This window comes from Suncus etruscus, chromosome 17 (assembly GCF_024139225.1).
Source record: "Suncus etruscus isolate mSunEtr1 chromosome 17, mSunEtr1.pri.cur, whole genome shotgun sequence".
NCBI classification, from domain to species: domain Eukaryota; kingdom Metazoa; phylum Chordata; class Mammalia; order Eulipotyphla; family Soricidae; genus Suncus; species Suncus etruscus.
Window position 1 is genome coordinate 42927457 of NC_064864.1, and position 17492 is coordinate 42944948.

At 40.1% G+C, this 17492-nt stretch overlaps 1 protein-coding gene and 1 non-coding gene across 4 annotated transcripts in view; one reads left to right on the forward strand and one right to left on the reverse strand.

Annotated features, from left to right (window-relative positions):
- Positions 1–17492, reverse strand: part of HPSE2 (heparanase 2 (inactive)) — a 722966-nt gene that overhangs the window by 673804 nt on the left and 31670 nt on the right. The gene's annotated exons all lie outside the window — the stretch shown is intronic.
- Positions 9595–9698, forward strand: LOC125995673 (small nucleolar RNA U13). The gene has a single exon (XR_007491152.1). It is a non-coding gene; the product is annotated as a small nucleolar RNA U13 (small nucleolar RNA).

Below are 17492 nucleotides of genomic sequence, written 5' to 3' on the forward strand. Positions count from 1 at the left end.
TTGCCTTGTACACAGATGACCCAGAATGGACCCAGATTTGATCCCCAACATCCCATATGATCCCGTGAATCTGCCAGGAACTATTTCTAAGCACAGAGCCAGAAATAACCACTGAGCACCACCAGGTGTGGCCCTCCCAAAAATTTCTTTTTTGAATCTGACCTTTTTCAGCCTGCAAGAAATACACTGAATAGTCAGAGTAAACATTAGTTAAAGTCAAAGGTTGGAAGACAATCCTTCAAGTACACAACTCCCTTAGAAAGTCTGGGATAGAGGCCAGAGCAATGGCACAGCAGTAGGGTGTTTGCCTTGCATGTGGCTGACCCAGGACGGACCTTGGTTCTATTCCCTGAGGTCCCATATGGTCCCCCCGAGTCAGGAGCTATTTCTGAGTGCAGAGCCAGGAGTAACCCCTGAGCGTCACCAGGTGTAGCCCAAAAACCAAAAACAAACAAACAAAAAAAGCTGGGGTAGTCATACCAATATCAGATGATATAAAGGCTGGGGTAGTCATACCAATATCAGATGATATAGACTTCAGGCTTAAAAAGGTTAAAATAGACAGAGAATGTCATTTCTTTTCTTTTTTTTCTTTTTTTTTTGGGGGGGGTGGGTCACACCGGGCAGTGCTCAGAAAGGAAGGAAGGAAGGAAGTTTCAATAGTTTCAGCATAATATATGATATCATGAGCACTACTAGGAGTCAATCCTGAGCACAGAACCAGTGTGATCCAACATCGTCCTCAACAAATCAATTAATTATACTCCTTAAATATACTACTTCAATATGCCTACTCCTAAGAATCATTAAAGTTTTTAGGTACAATAAATATGATATAAGTCAGAAATGTGACTATATAAAATCAAGAAAATACAAGTAAAACATGTTTTACATTATTTTTTTTTGGTTTTTCGGGCCACACCAGTTTGATGCTCAGGGGTTACTCCTGGCTAAGCGCTCAGAAATTGCCCCTGGCTGGGGGGGACCATATGGGATGCCGGGGAATCGAACCGCGGTCCTTCCTTGGCTAGCGCTTGCAAGGCAGACACCTTACCTCTAGCGCCACCTTGCCCAAGGCCCCATGTTTTACATTTTTAATGAGTCTAAGAAATAGATTAATAAATCAAACAAAAATAAAAACAATGAATTTTGTAAAGAGTATATGGGAATGAAAATGTAATGTTCTGACCATGTATGAAAATATATATTTGAATAGTAATTGAAGTTATATTCTAATCATTTAAAACTGTACTTGTGAACCCTAGACAACAAACAATACAAATGTTTAATGACGAGACTTCATCAAAATTAAAAAATTTTAAAGTCAAATTTTAATACAACTAAAAAGGCAAACTATATAAACTTAAAATATTTTTAACAAAAGTATTTTAAAAACTGTAACTAAGGGCAAGAGCAATAGACTAACAAGTAGGACATTTTCCTTCAAGTGACCAATCAGATTTGATCCCTAAAATCCAATCACTGCCAGGAATGGTACCTGAGCACAGAGACAGAAGTGAGGCCTGAATGTCATGGGAAGTTGCCCAAAAACAAAAGCAAAAACAAATTTTATTCAAAATGTATTTTTAAAACTTTGACTTAATAATACAACATATCTAAAGATAAATAAAAGATTAAAAGAAATTTCTACAAATAAAATATTCAGTAAAATAAGCACATAAAAATATTTAGGCCAAAGTGATAGGTAGGGTGCTCACTTTCACTCAGGTTCAATCTCTGAGCACCACCAGAAATAATTCTTGAGTGCAGAGCCAGAAGTAAGCCCTTAGCCCAATCTCTACACCCCCAAAAAATCAACATTACTAATCAAAGGTAAACAGAATTAAAACACAATGAGATTACTACATACAACTAAAATGTATCACTACATATAAGTATCACTACAACTAGAATGTATCACTACAATGTAATATTGCACACAATTAGAATAGCTCAAGCAATAAAATAAATGGACATAATAAGCTTTGATGAGGATGTGAATTAACTGGAATTCTCATCACTGATGGTGGCAATGTTCAATGGTACAATCACTTTGATAAAAAGCACCATAATTTATGAAAAAAATCTAACCATATATTTACTATATAATCCAGCAATTCCACTTTAACATATCTATCCCAATTAAACATAAACATACATCCATGCAGAGACATGACTAATAATGATTTTATTCATAATAACCAAAAAATTTTCAAGAATCCATCAAGAAATAAATGGAGGGGCTGGAGTGATGATGCAAGTGGTAGGGTGTTTGCCTTGCACATGCTAACCTAGGACGAACTGCAGTTCGATCACCCAGCATTCTATATGGTCCCCCAAGCCAGGAAAGATTTCTGAGTGCATTGCTAAGAATAACTCCTAAGCGATACAAGGTGTGCCCCCCCCAAAAAAAAAGAAATGGAACAAAAAAGAAATGGTTAAGTGAAATATAATGTATCCATCTGATCAATGAAACGTACTCAACAATAAAAATAAACAGCGATTTATATACACAACAGCACTGATGAGTCTCCAAAGCTTGTAACTCAGCAAAAGAAGCCCATCATAAGACTATCTGCTACAGTCTCTTATTTAAATAATATTCTAATAAATGTAAAAGTATAATGACACCTTCCTGGGAGCCGGGAGTCTAGCAGGAGGAGGTTTGGCAGGCCCACGCCATGCCGGAGGCCTGCTTGGCCAGGCCTAGGGGGTTGCGGGATTTGGGTAACCCCAGCACCCCTCTGCCGCCTTGCTCCAGATCTCCAGGGCTTCCCCGGGCCACACCCCTGGGCAAGCCGGTGAGTTGGGTCCCTTGGTGGAGCTTGAAGGACCCTAGGCCTTCCCCCACTATCCATGCGGCTCCTTAGGGAGGGTCTGGGTGGGGCTCTGAACTTCTGTTCTCCTAGCTTCTTGAAGGATCTCTCCTTCCTGGGAGCCGGGAGTCAAGCAGGAGGAGGTTTGGCAGGCCCACGCCATGCCGGAGGCCTGCTTGGCCAGACCTAGGGGGTGTGGGGGATTTGGGTAACCCCAGCACCCCTCTGCCGCCTTGCTCCAGATCTCCAGGGCTTCCCCGGGCCACACCCCTGGGCAAGCCGGTGAGTTGGGTCCCTTGGTGGAGCTTGAAGGACCCTAGGCCTTCCCCCACTATCCATGCGGCTCCTTAGGGAGGGTCTGGGTGGGGCTCTGAACTTCTGTTCTCCCAGCTTCTTGAAGGATCTCTCCTTCCTGGGAGCCGGGAGTCAAGCAGGAGGAGGTTTGGCAGGCCCACGCCATGCCGGAGGCCTGCTTGGCCAGGCCTAGGGGGGGTGCGGGATTTGGGTAACCCCCGCACCCCTCTGCCGCCTTGCTCCAGATCTCCAGGGCTTCCCCGGGCCACACCCCTGGGCAAGCCGGTGAGTTGGGTCCCTTGGTGGAGCTTGAAGGACCCTAGGCCTTCCCCCACTATCCATGCGGCTCCTTAGGGAGGGTCTGGGTGGGGCTCTGAACTTCTGTTCTCCCAGCTTCTTGAAGGATCTCTCCTTCCTGGGAGCCGGGAGTCAAGCAGGAGGAGGTCTGGCAGGCCCACGCCATGCCGGAGGCCTGCTTGGCCAGGCCTAGGGGGGGTGCGGGATTTGGGTAACCCCAGCACCCCTCTGCCGCCTTGCTCCAGATCTCCAGGGCTTCCCCGGGCCACACCCCTGGGCAAGCCGGTGAGTTGGGTCCCTTGGTGGAGCTTGAAGGACCCTAGGCCTTCCCCCACTATCCATGCGGCTCCTTAGGGAGGGTCTGGGTGGGGCTCTGAACTTCTGTTCTCCCAGCTTCTTGAAGGATCTCTCCTTCCTGGGAGCCGGGAGTCAAGCAGGAGGAGGTCTGGCAGGCCCACGCCATGCCGGAGGCCTGCTTGGCCAGGCCTAGGGGGGGTGCGGGATTTGGGTAACCCCCGCACCCCTCTGCCGCCTTGCTCCAGATCTCCAGGGCTTCCCCGGGCCACACCCCTGGGCAAGCCGGTGAGTTGGGTCCCTTGGTGGAGCTTGAAGGACCCTAGGCCTTCCCCCACTATCCATGCGGCTCCTTAGGGAGGGTCTGGGTGGGGCTCTGAACTTCTGTTCTCCCAGCTTCTTGAAGGATCTCTCCTTCCTGGGAGCCGGGAGTCAAGCAGGAGGAGGTTTGGCAGGCCCACGCCATGCCGGAGGCCTGCTTGGCCAGGCCTAGGGGGGGTGCGGGATTTGGGTAACCCCCGCACCCCTCTGCCGCCTTGCTCCAGATCTCCAGGGCTTCCCCGGGCCACACCCCTGGGCAAGCCGGTGAGTTGGGTCCCTTGGTGGAGCTTGAAGGACCCTAGGCCTTCCCCCACTATCCATGCGGCTCCTTAGGGAGGGTCTGGGTGGGGCTCTGAACTTCTGTTCTCCCAGCTTCTTGAAGGATCTCTCCTTCCTGGGAGCCGGGAGTCAAGCAGGAGGAGGTTTGGCAGGCCCACGCCATGCCAGAGGCCTGCTTGGCCAGGCCTAGGGGGGGTGCGGGATTTGGGTAACCCCCGCACCCCTCTGCCGCCTTGCTCCAGATCTCCAGGGCTTCCCCGGGCCACACCCCTGGGCAAGCCGGTGAGTTGGGTCCCTTGGTGGAGCTTGAAGGACCCTAGGCCTTCCCCCACTATCCATGCGGCTCCTTAGGGAGGGTCTGGGTGGGGCTCTGAACTTCTGTTCTCCCAGCTTCTTGAAGGATCTCTCCTTCCTGGGAGCCGGGAGTCTAGCAGAAGGACGTTTGGCTGGCACTGGTAATCTCTGTCCAGTCTACATTTTCAAAATCGCGCGGGGGCTATTGCCCCGCGCGCACAAGAAACATTAATAGTACTCTCACAAGAAACATTAATAGTACTCACTATCATTGAATTATGTTTTTATGTATGCAGAATGTCCATTTTGTACTCTGCCCTTTTGCATACCCCTTCATAAAGTTCATATTTCTCTTTAACTTCTTTAACTCCTATCATCATTACTCCTTTTTTACCCTTTCTAACTTAAGTACTCTTGAGTCCTAATTCACAGACCAAAGTGTTGCCCTAGAGTTAACACCCACACAACTATTTTAAAAGGCATAAAAAGGGCACATATCTTTTCAACATTTTACGGGTGTTTTCTTTGACGGCTATAACTTTTGCTAAATACTTTCTTATACAGTGATGATGCCCCCCCATTTTTTTTTTATCTTCTCTTTGTGAACTGCTCAATATGGAATTTGGTGTGAAAGAATCCCTCAGTTTAATACTTATGTTTGAACCAAGTCATGGGTCTTGTTGGAAATGTTCTTATGCCCCCATATATCTGATAGCACCACGTGGCTTTATATCTTGTTTGCGTAGGCACACTGACATGGGAAAATACTATACATACCAATAAGTTCTTATCTAATAGAAATGGGAACACACAAATCTTGTAGTACAATGAGACCTTACACCCTGAACATTGACATAAAGACCTGGCACAGGCCTCAGAAGAATGGGCATTCTCCATTTACCCCTTGATCTACAGAAGACATTTACAAAACATCCAAGGTTGTATATAACATCACCCGGAGGCATTCCTGTACCAGGGACGACCCTACAGCTGCTCTGACATCGATCTACTCAAAAGAGACATCCCTTAACGCTGAGAAGACAACAAGAACAATGACCTGTTTACTGGACAGGGCTTGCTGTATTGCCCCTTTATGGTGAGGTTTGTCTATAACATCACCTGGAAGCAATACTCTACCACGGAAGACCCTACCACTGCTCAGACATCGTCCTGCTCAAAAGAGACTTCCCTTAACACTGAGAAGACTTAACAACAACAACAACCTGCTTATAGGACAGGGCTTCCTGCATTCCCCTTTCATGGTGAGGTGAAACGAGAAGGCACTCCTCATCATGACTTCAATGTAGGACATGCAGATTCCAGAATCTTTAATACAGAAACATGAGACCAACAACAGAGACTGTGTGATAAGTGTGTTGGCGCTACGGACAATGTCTTGGAGCGAACGATAACTTTCCTGAGGCCTAGAGCTGGTCTTATGCCAGGAAACTTCAGGGGTAGGATCTCTTTGTATTTAGGCCAAGGCTATTCCTTTCCATGCCTCTCATATTTTGGTGGGCCTATGCAAACAACAATTGCCACTCTAACACCGTTTTTACTGTGCTCCTTTGACTCTAATCCTTAAAACACACCCACTTAAAATTTGAGGTTAACTTAAGCTAATATGCATGTACATGGAAATGTAAAAAACACTATGCCTCTAATGTTTAAGGAGTTACGTAAGTTTGATGGCTTTAGATTGCCTTGTGTGCTGTTAAGAAATATTATAATGTGCTACAATCTGGGGACTTGAGGGAAAAAGTAATTGCACATGGATTCTGTTTTATTTATCTTAACTTTCTTTGGTGAAAATTCAAAGTTAAGATATCAGCAAGGGGACTTCTTCTGATAATTATGTTATGGGTGATTGTCCTTCCACTGTAACTTTACCTTATCCTCTTTCTTTGCATCTTTTGTTCTCATAATTCATAATAAAAAATTATAAAAAAAAAAGTATAATGACAAAAAATATGGTTAGTTGTTTATTATAAAGAAGATAGAAGAAACTTTTTGTGGTAGAAGTCAACAAATTAACATATTTTCAAAACTCATCTTTAGTTGTACATTTAAAGTTGTCAATTTCACCCATCAATTTAAAAAAAATGTTTTAAATTTTTATTGTGATCATAATGGCTTTCATATCTTTCACAGTAGTATATTAGGTACATATTAACATTGAATCAGGAAAATACCCATCACCAAATTTGTTCTCCCCCACATCCCAGTTCCCTTTCTGCAACCCATATACCCCACCATCACCCCCAGGCTTCTAGAGTAGGTGGACCCCTCTTTGTCTAGCTTACTATTAGTGGTCATATATCTGTTTGGTCCTGGTACCCTCCCTTGTTTCCCCCTCTATTTAAGAGGTGGAGCTAGATAAATCGAGTTATGTGGTTTTGTTTGAAGGAAAGAAAAGCAATAGAATGGGGTACAAAATAAGAAGAAATAAAAAATAAATAAATAAAGAAGTCAAATACTTTGAAAATGGGCAGAGACCTTCTAGAGGCTTTCAACCTCAGTTTGAGAGAGGACATGAAAAAGGTAATTGAAACACCACAACAATACAGAAAGAAATATCAAATTAAATATCCAGTGAGCACTACAGCAATAAAGACAAGCATTACACAATAGTTCTTAATTCATTAGGCATCAAGACCGACCTCCTACCCCAATGAACCAGTACCCACTACCCAAGTGAAGAGACACCCACTCAATTTTTAAAAAATTTAAAAAAATTTTCTGAGGACTTTTCTTTTCAAACCACTTACAAAGGTGCACTAGATCTATCCTCATAGGATAATGATTTACCCTAAGGTAATTAGAAAACCTGCTAAATATGCCTGAAATACCAGCAAATAATACAAAATGCTCTAAAAGAAAAGAAAAAACATATAGTTAGTATCTCCCCAAAAGAAGGTCTAATAAAATCCTTAAAATAAGAGAAAATTTGGAGTAAAGAAAGGTGGGACTTTAAATATCTGGGTAAAACTACAACAGAAAAACAGAGTCTTCAGAAAACTAAAATAATTTGAGAATATCAAATAAAAATCCCTATGTCAGCTGAGAAACTATCCTTGGAAAAAGTCCTTGGATTCCTGATGGGTATCCTCATGGATCAATTGGTCTCTGCTCCTGACATTCCAATCCTGACAAGTGGAAACTCTCTGCATGAGTCCTGTTCTTCTGCATGACTTTTCCCCCTTTTTAACACAAGAGACATCTCATTAACTTTTCTGCCACATGCAGCTGGCACCAAAGGAAACCAAGCTGTGGGGTGGCTGACCCAGAATTACGGATGAATGTTCAAAGTAAACACATTTTCAGCCAATCTGGAATGGGATATTTCTGAGAGGACAGAGAGCTCTTAAAATTAATTAAGTCATCCGGACAAACCGTCCATCCAGAGGAAGATTTTCTGTAATGAACATCAGACCACAGATCTTCCTGCAGCTGAGCTTGTTTATCATTCAAGGAGACTGCTTGCTTCTGCATGTCTCATGGATAGCTTCATGATTTTTATTTTCACTGTCTTCTGGCCTCTTATATTTATAAAAAAAAAAAAAAAAAAAAAAAAAAAACAGGCCAAGAAAACAAAATACAAGAATGTAAGTTTAAATGGAAATCTCACATTTCCTCAAAAGGTACTGACACCTCCCTTCCTTTCCTTTTCTATATGTCAACTTAGATAAGTAGGTGGGGGATAAAACCATATTTGGAAGGGAAAAAAGAGGACTTTTTTAAAAAAAAGAAGAGTGCTTTTGTCATAGTAGAGATGCTAATTAAGTGAATAAAGTGCTCTCTGTTGCAGCTTGATGATTGCCTAGTGGGGGTTATATCCAGAGAGCCCTCAGACCAACATGAAGTCTGCATCTTATCTCCACCTCAGGAAGCACAAAGTGATTGCATAAAGTGAAAGAACTTGTTTGCCTGCAGGGTTCACATAACCAATACAATGTCAGGCATTTTTCCTAATGATTTGCTTGCTTGTTTATTTTTGTTTATGTAGGGTCTTCTGAATGGGCTCTGACTGGTTTGACAAGGAGCAATGAATCTCACGAGTTTGTTGTAAAAGAGAGGGGGAAACCCTACAAATAACTTAGAATTCCTCATTCTTAATTAACACAAACTAATGGGAAGTTCTTGCTGTTTTCTTAATCACAGGAGGCACATGATATGCTCAGGTCAGTTAGGGAAGGATAAAGAATCTACCAAGCCTCTGAGAAGCAATCTCAATAGATGGTGTGTTTCCCATATGAATCTGCCTGCATCTCTGTGTAGCTTTTCTGATTTTATTCAGTACAAAAGTTTCCCATCACAAATCACTTTATGGAGCATATTGATACATCTAAAAAAAGTAATTAGCATTTCTTAAGTATTTACTATGCATTAGGTACTATACTGATACCTTATAAATATATCTGTGTGTGTGTATATATATATATATGTTCTTTAATATTAGAATACATAGGGTCATATTCTGTTAAAACACGATGTCACAGTTTATACAAGTTCTGGGGTTAGATCATCTGGATTAAGTTTCTTACATCACTACTTATAAACAGAATAAATTTGGAGAAGCTGTATAATCTTGTTCCTCAGTTTTGTACATCAATAAAGCAGAGAAAATTAAGGAATCTATTTAATACAATTTTGAAGTTTAAATGAATTATTTAATAGACACTAGTTTATAATTTCTATTTTTACACATAAAATATATCCTGACAGATGCTGGGACCTGCCGAGGCGTGCAGGCATAGAACAACCCAATGGTTTCTAATCCCCAGTGAAAATCAAAGAAAACACAGCAAAATCAGCTCTCAAGTGCCTAACCTCAGGTAGACGTGCCTCCACCCACAAGGACTGGGGCTAATTCCTGCTTGTCTTGGGCTAAAGGGGACTTTTTAAAAAGTGGCACCTGGGATTCTGCTTCACTCCGCGGCTGAACACTTCTTATAGAACATGAACCCCATCGCAACACAGAGTAATAATAACACTTCTGATCCTTTTCCGGTTCATAAGCATGATGATCGGGTTTTCACACGTCTGTGTGATATGTGCCTCCTTTCAACCTCATTACAATGTCGGCACATGACCCTTCTGACATGGAACAAAAAAAGAATAACATTTCAAGTGTGGCAATCGGGAAACAACGCAGCATGCATAGAGAATGAAGATGGCAGCTCTGATGACCCAAAAAATAACAACCACCTAAAAAAGCCTGAGTGGAATAAAGAGACTGCCTCAGGGGCAGAGGTGCAATTCAAAGGGAGTCAGTAGGAGAAGCCTCAGGAGAAAGAGGCAGGATGGAGAGATCAGAGATGGTAAAAAAAAAAAAAAAAAAAAAAAAAAAAAAAAAAAGCTGGAGTGGCCATATTAAACAAAATTTAAACTCAGAAAAGTTATAAAGGACAAAGATGGTCATTTTGTACTAATCAAAGGATATGTACAACCAGAAGAAATCACACTTCTAAACATATGTGCACCCAATGATGAACCTGCAAAATATTTAATTCAACTCTTGACAAATCTAAAAGAAGATATTAATACCAGCACAATAATAGTGGGAAATCTGACACTCGTTGATAGGTCAATCAGGTTGAAACCCAACAAGAATATATTAGCTCTGAAAAGAGAAATGGAAGAAGTGGAATAGCAGATATGTATAGGGCAATCCATCCCCAGAAAACTGTATACACATTCTTTTCCAATGCACACTGCTCATTCTCCAGGATAGACTACATGCTGGCCCATAAAACATATCTCCATAAAGTCAAGAGGATAGAAATTGTACAAACTACCTTCACTGACCACAAGGAATTGAAATTAGACGTAAACTACAAAGAAACACAGAAGGAAAACTTTAACACCTGGAAACTAAACAGTTAACTACTGAACAACCAGAGGGTCAGAGATAAAATCAAAAAGGAAATCAATAGATTCCTGAAAACAAATGACAATAAAGACACAAATTGTCAGAATGTATGGGACACAACAAAAGCAGTACTAAGAGGAAAATTTATAGCCTTGCAAGCACACATCAGAAAGGAAGGGCCTATATAAAACCTTAATGACACAGTTTTAAGAATTAGAAATGACCAACAAACAGAACAGAATATAGGTAGAATAAATTGATAAAGCTTAGAACAGAAATCAATGAAATAAAATCCAAAAGAATCGAAAGATCAACAAAATCAAAAGTTGATGGTTCCTTAAAAAAATAAACAAGATCGATAAACCACTAGCAAAACTCACAAAGAAATGGACAGAGAGAAATCATATACACTGGATTAGAAATGAAAAGGAAGAGATCACCATAGATACTGCAGAAATTCAAAGGGAAATCAGAGACTACTTTGAGAAACCCTGTGCCACAAAGTATGAATAAAGAAATGAATAAATTATTGGACTCTTATAATCTTCCACGGTTAAATCAGGATGACCTTGCATATATGAACAGACACATCACTACTGAAGAAATTAAAATGGTCATCAATAGTCTTCCCAAAAACAAAAGAACAGGCCAAGATGGATTCACTAACGAATTCTTTCAAACAGTTCAAGAGGAACTTCTACCAATCCTTTTCAGGGTCTTTCATGAAATTGAAAAATCAGAGACAGTCCTAAACAGTTTTTACATCACCTTGATACCAAAACCAGACATAAATGCTGCAAAAAAGAAAACTATAAACCAATATCCCTGATGAACACAGAATCAAAGATGCTCAACAAAATAATGGCAAACAGAATCTAATGACTCATCAAGAAGGTCATTCACCACGACTAAGTAAGTCGTGGGAATGCAAGGATGGGTTAACATACATAAATCAATCAACATAATACAACATATCAACAAAAATAAAAATAAAAACCATATGATCATATCAGTAGATGCATAGGAAGCATTTGATAAGTAGTCTAACTCCCATTCTTGGTCAAAACTCTCAAGGTGGAAATGGGAGAAACTTTTCTCAATATAGTAGAGGCAGTCTACCAAAAGCCAATGGCAAATATTATTTGCCAATTGAGAGAAACTAAAACTAAAAGCCTTTTCTCTGAATTCCAGTACAAAACAAGGCTGCCCTCTCAACCCTACTATTCAACATAGTGCTGAAAGTTCTTGCCATAGTGATTAGGCAAGAAAAATATATTAAGAGCATCCAGGTATAAAAGGAATAAGTGTAGCTCTCACTGTTTACAGATGACATGAAACTATATTTAGAAAACCCTAAAGACTCTACAAAAAAAAATACTAGAAACAATAGATTGACATAGCAAAGTGGCAAGCTACAAAATTAGCATGCAGAGATCAATGGCCATATAAACAATAATGATAGAGAAGAAATGGATATAAAAAAAAACAATCCCATTTACATTAGTGCCACATAAACACCAATACCTTAAATACCTTGAAGTCAACTTAACTAAAGATGTTAAGGACTTATACAAAAAAAACTACAAAATCCTAGTTAAAGAAATAAAAAAGGATATGTGTAAATGGAGGCATCCTGCTCAAGGATTGGGAGGATTAACATCGTTAAAATAGCAATATTAACCAAGGCATTGTACATATTTAATGTAACTCCTCTAAGAATACCCATAACATTCTTCAAAGGAGTGTATCAAGCACTCCTGAAATTCATCTGGAACAATAAACACCCAAAAATATCTCAAGCAACCCTTGGGAAAAGGAGTATGGGAGGCATCACTTTTCCCAACTTTAAATTGTATTACAAAGCAACAGTTATTAAAACAGCATGATATTGGTATAAAGACAGACCCTCAGATCAGTGGAATAGACTAGAGTATTCAGAGAATGCTCCCTGGATATACAATCAATTAATCTTTAATAAAGAGGCAAAATGGAGTAAGGAAAGCCACTTCAACAAATGGTGTTGGGACAACTGGTCAGCCACTTGCAAAAACAAACAAACAAACAAACAAACAAACTCAGACCTCCAGCTAACACCAGGCACCAAGGTCAAAGCCAAATAGATTAAAGACCTGAAACCATCAGACCTGAAACCATAAGGTATATAGAACAACAAGTAGTAAAACACTCCAAGACATTGAATCTAAAGGCATCTTCAAAGAAGAAACAGCACTCTCCAAAGAAGTCAAAGCAGAAATAAACTAATGGGACAATCACTATATTAAGCCGAAAAGCTTCCGCACCTCAAAGAAAATAAAGCCTAGGATACAAAAGCCACCCACAGAATGGGATAAGCTATCCACCCAGTACCCATCAGATAAGGGGCTAATATCTAAGATATACAAGGCACTGATAGAACTTAACAAGAAAAAAAATCTAACCTCATCAAAAAATTGGGAGAAGAAATAAACAGACACTTTCTCAAAAAAAAAAAAAAAAATACAAACGGCCAAAAAAAAACACATGAAAAAATGCTCCACATCACTAATCATCAGGGAGATGCAAATCAAAACAACAAAGAAGTACAATCTCATACCACAAAGATTGGCACACATCATAAAGAACAAGAACAATCAGTGCTGGTAGGGATGTGGGGAAAAAGGAACTCTCATTCACTGCTGGTGGGAGTACCATCTAGTCCAGCCATTATGGAAAACAATATGGAGACTCCTCAAAAAACTGGAAATTGAGCTCCTATTTGATCAAGTTATACCACTCCTAGGGATATACCCTAGGAACACAAGAATACAATACAAAACTCCTTTCTTCACATCTATATTCATCACAGCAATTTTTATAATAACCAGACTCTGGAAACAACCAAGATGTACTTCAATGAAGGGCTAATTAATGTCTAATGAAACTGTGGTACATATTCACAATGGAATATTATGCAGCTGTCAGAAGAAATGAAGTCATAAAATTTTCCTATATATGGATGTATATCAGGGGTCTCAAACTTGCGGCCAGTGGGCTGTTTGCGGCCCTCCATACTACATTTTGTGGCCTGCGGCCAGCCTTCAAATATCACAGTATTCGCAATTATTCACTTACCAAATAATCGCAATAAAAATCGCATTAGTAAGAAAAACATCGCATTAAACATTCACAAATCCTGAGCAGTTCCATTCGGGGTATGCAAATGTTTAATGCGATTTTTTGCAATTTTTTTCTGACTAATGCGATTTTTTATTGCGAATATTCGGTAAGCGAATAATCGCGAATACTTTGCGCCTAGCGCAGACGTCATTTCCGCTGCTCCTGCCCGCTTATCTCTTGCATTATCGGAGGCCTAAGGGAGAGAAAGGAGAGAAGTTTATTACAGAATTAGATTTTGTCATACCTTCATCATGACTTATTCAAAGCCTGCAGTGAAAAGAAAGATTGATGACAAGCACAGACAATTTAAGGAAAAGTGGGAGACACAGTATTTCTTTGTTGAGCACAGGGGCATCCCCACATGTCTTATTTGCTCAGAGAAAGTTGCAGTGCACAAGGAATACAACTCGAAACGCCATTATTCACCTAACATGCTGAGGAATGTGCAAAATATCAAGGAAATGAGAGAGAGCCAAGCAGGTTGCCAGTCTTAAAGCATGTCTAATGAGGCAACAAGATTTCTTCAAGAAAGCAACCAAAGAGAATGTTGCATCAGTCGAAGCTAGTTACATGGTTAGTGAGATGATTGCTAAGGCAAGGAAACCATTCACAGAAGGAGAGTTTGTTAAAAAATGCATGTTACAGGCTGCAAGTATTATCTATCTGGAAAAGAAAGGTCAGTTTAGCAAAATCAGCCTTTCTGCCAACACTGTAGCAGAGCGCATTTCTGACATGTCAAGTGACATTTATCATCAACTGTGTGAGAAAGCCAAATATTTTGATGCATACTCAGTTGCTCTTGACGAGGCCACAGATATAACAGATACTGTGCAGCTCCCAATTTATGTCCGTGGTGTTGATTGCAATTTTGAATTGACAGAGGAACTGCTCACAATAATTCCAATGCATGGCCAGCTCACCATTAATGAGATATTTTGGCATCTGTGTGATGCCATTGAGAATGCAGGTTTGCCATGGAAGAGGTTTGTTAGAATAATAACCAATGGAGCACCATCGATGTCAGGGAGGAAAAATGGAACTTGTTCAAAAAAAAACTTGAAGAGGAGGGTGTAGAGAAGGCCATTGCTCTTCACTACATTATCCATCAGCAGGCCCTTTGCAGTAAATGCCTACCGTGTGACAATGTGATGTCTGTTGTTGTGAAATGCATCAACCAAATCAGATCCAGGGGCTTAAAGCACAGGAGGTTCCGTGCTTTTTTAGAGAAAATGGAGTCAGAATATGGAGATGTGCTCTGTTTCACCGAAGTATGTTGGCTCAGCAGGGGAAATGTCCTGAAAAGATTTTTTGAGTTGAGAGAAGTGAAAGCCTTCATGGAGAAGGATGGAAATGCCGTTTCTGAGTTGAGTGATCACAAATGGTTCATGGACTTAGCTTTTCTTGTTGACATCACACATAAGCTGAATGTACTAAATAAGATGTTACAAGGCCCAGGGCAGCTTATCAGTGCTGCCTATGACAGCATGAGAGCATTCTCCACAAAACTTGTTTTATGGAAGTCCCAGCTCCTCAGACAAACCTTTGCCATTTCCCAGCATGCAAGGAACTTGTGGATGCAGGCATATCATTCAGTGGTGAGAAATATGTTGATGCTATTTTTAAGCTAGAGAAGGAATTTGATCACAGATTTGCAGACTTCAAAAAGCACAGAGCCACTTTCCAAATTTTTGTGGACCTTTTTTCCTTTGATGTACAAGACGCCCTTCCTGTGCTTCAAATGGAGTCATTGATCTGCAATGCAACTCTGATCTCAAAGCCAAGTTCAGGGAGATTAGTGGAAAAGCAGACATGCATGGGCAATTTTTGAGAGAATAGCCCCCAGCTTCCCTGAGCTTTCCCTAATGTTCAAGTGCACCATGTGCCTTTTTGGGAGCACATATTTGTGTGAAAAGGTATTCTCCACATTTAACTTCAATAAGTCCAAGTACAGGTCTAGATTTAATGATGATCATCTTCAAGCCATACTGAGGGTCTCAACTGCTTCCTCTCTAAAGCCAAATGTGGTTCAGATTTGTGAGAAGAAGCGCTGTCAAGTCTCTAGCAGCAAGGAATGGGCAAAAGATGCCATGTTCAGAAGAACTGTTCATGATCTTCACTCAATATTCTATTCATGTCGGAAGAAATAATTAAAACTATTAATAATGACGTTTGAGGACTTTTTTTTTGTGAAATCCCTTATGCGGCCCTGCCTCACCCCAACTTTGCCTCCTGCGGCCCCCAGGTAAATTGAGTTTGAGACCCCTGATGTACATAGAATCTATTATGCTGAGTGAAATCAGAGGGAGAGAGATAGACACAGAATAGTCTCACTCATCTATGGGTTTTAAGAAAAATTAAAGACATTGAAATAATTACCAAAAATGAGGGCCAGAAGGACCACTCAAGATATGAAGCTCACCACAAAGAGTGGTGAGTGCAGTTAGAGAAATAACTACATGAAAACTATCACAACAATGTCAGTGAGTGAGAAATGTAGAGAGCCTATCTTAAATACAGTTGGAGTATGGGGAAGGAAAAAGATGGGGGCATTGGTGATGGGAAGTTTGCATGGTGAAGGGGGGTGTTCTTGTTATGACTGAAACCCAACTAATTATGTTTGTAATCATGGTGTTTAAATAAAGAAATTATTTAAAAATCTATCCTAAGAAAGATTAAATGGTTTGTCCAAAATCACAAACCTAGAATTTAAACATAGGTTATCCTACTCTACAGCCAATGTCCTTACTGTAGTTGAGTGTTCTTGCCTTGCAAGCACATGATCATGAATTCAAATCCTTTCAAATCCATCTATGCCTATTGTGTATCTTGAAGCTCTATTGTCTGTGATACCTTGCTACAAACACACAATCCCTATTCCTAGCATAATCCTGTCAGCTGTGTGTGAACTCTTGTCACATATATACACACACCTGGTTTCAAATCTTATTGACTACTTCATCTCATACAACTCAGTACAATTTCAAATCTCAGATAACTCATCATTAGGTAAATAATAATAATTTCTTTTCTTTTATAACTATTTAAATAAAACAATCTATAACAAAAATGCAACACTATCTGAAATAATAAATACTGGTATGTTTAAAACTATTGACCTATCAGTTGGAGGCTGATAGCCTTTCCTGATATTTAATAAATCTTTCCTTTAATAAAAGTACTGATGATCTACTGTGTGATTCTCTACCTCTTAAATCACTGGATATTAATAAAATAAAAGACAAACTACTCTCAGAGAGCTCCAATGACTTAGGATGCCAAAATTCATCACAAAGAAACCATGATATAGGCATATAATAAAGTTTAAAGTTTTATAATATTGCTATGATAGAAATACTTTTATTGTGGTAAGTATATAGAATATATGATGAACCCACTTAAAATTTAAGAGTATATCATAATGTTACAGATGATATACAAGGTTTTACAGCAGATCTTTAAAACAATCATATTACATAGCTAAAATTTTATCCATTGAATAGGAACTCTTCAAGTCTGTTTCTACAAGTCCCAAGCAAACCACATTCTGTACAGTGTGTTTTACTCTTATAGACACTTCAGATAGGTGGAATTAGGCACTATTTGTCATTCTATGACTAACTTATTCATTAAGCATAATATATTTTTGTGTAGTTATTTTTCTTTTTTATATAAAATTTTTATTTAAGCACCATGATTACAAGCATGATTGTAGTTGGGTTTCATTCATAAACATAACACCCCCCTTCACCAGTGCAATGACACCCAGCAGTGCAGAGATTATTCCTAACTCTGCATTCAGAATTATTTCTGGCTCTAGGAACCATACAGAAAGCTGGAAATCAAACCCCAGGTCAGCCATATGAAAGGCA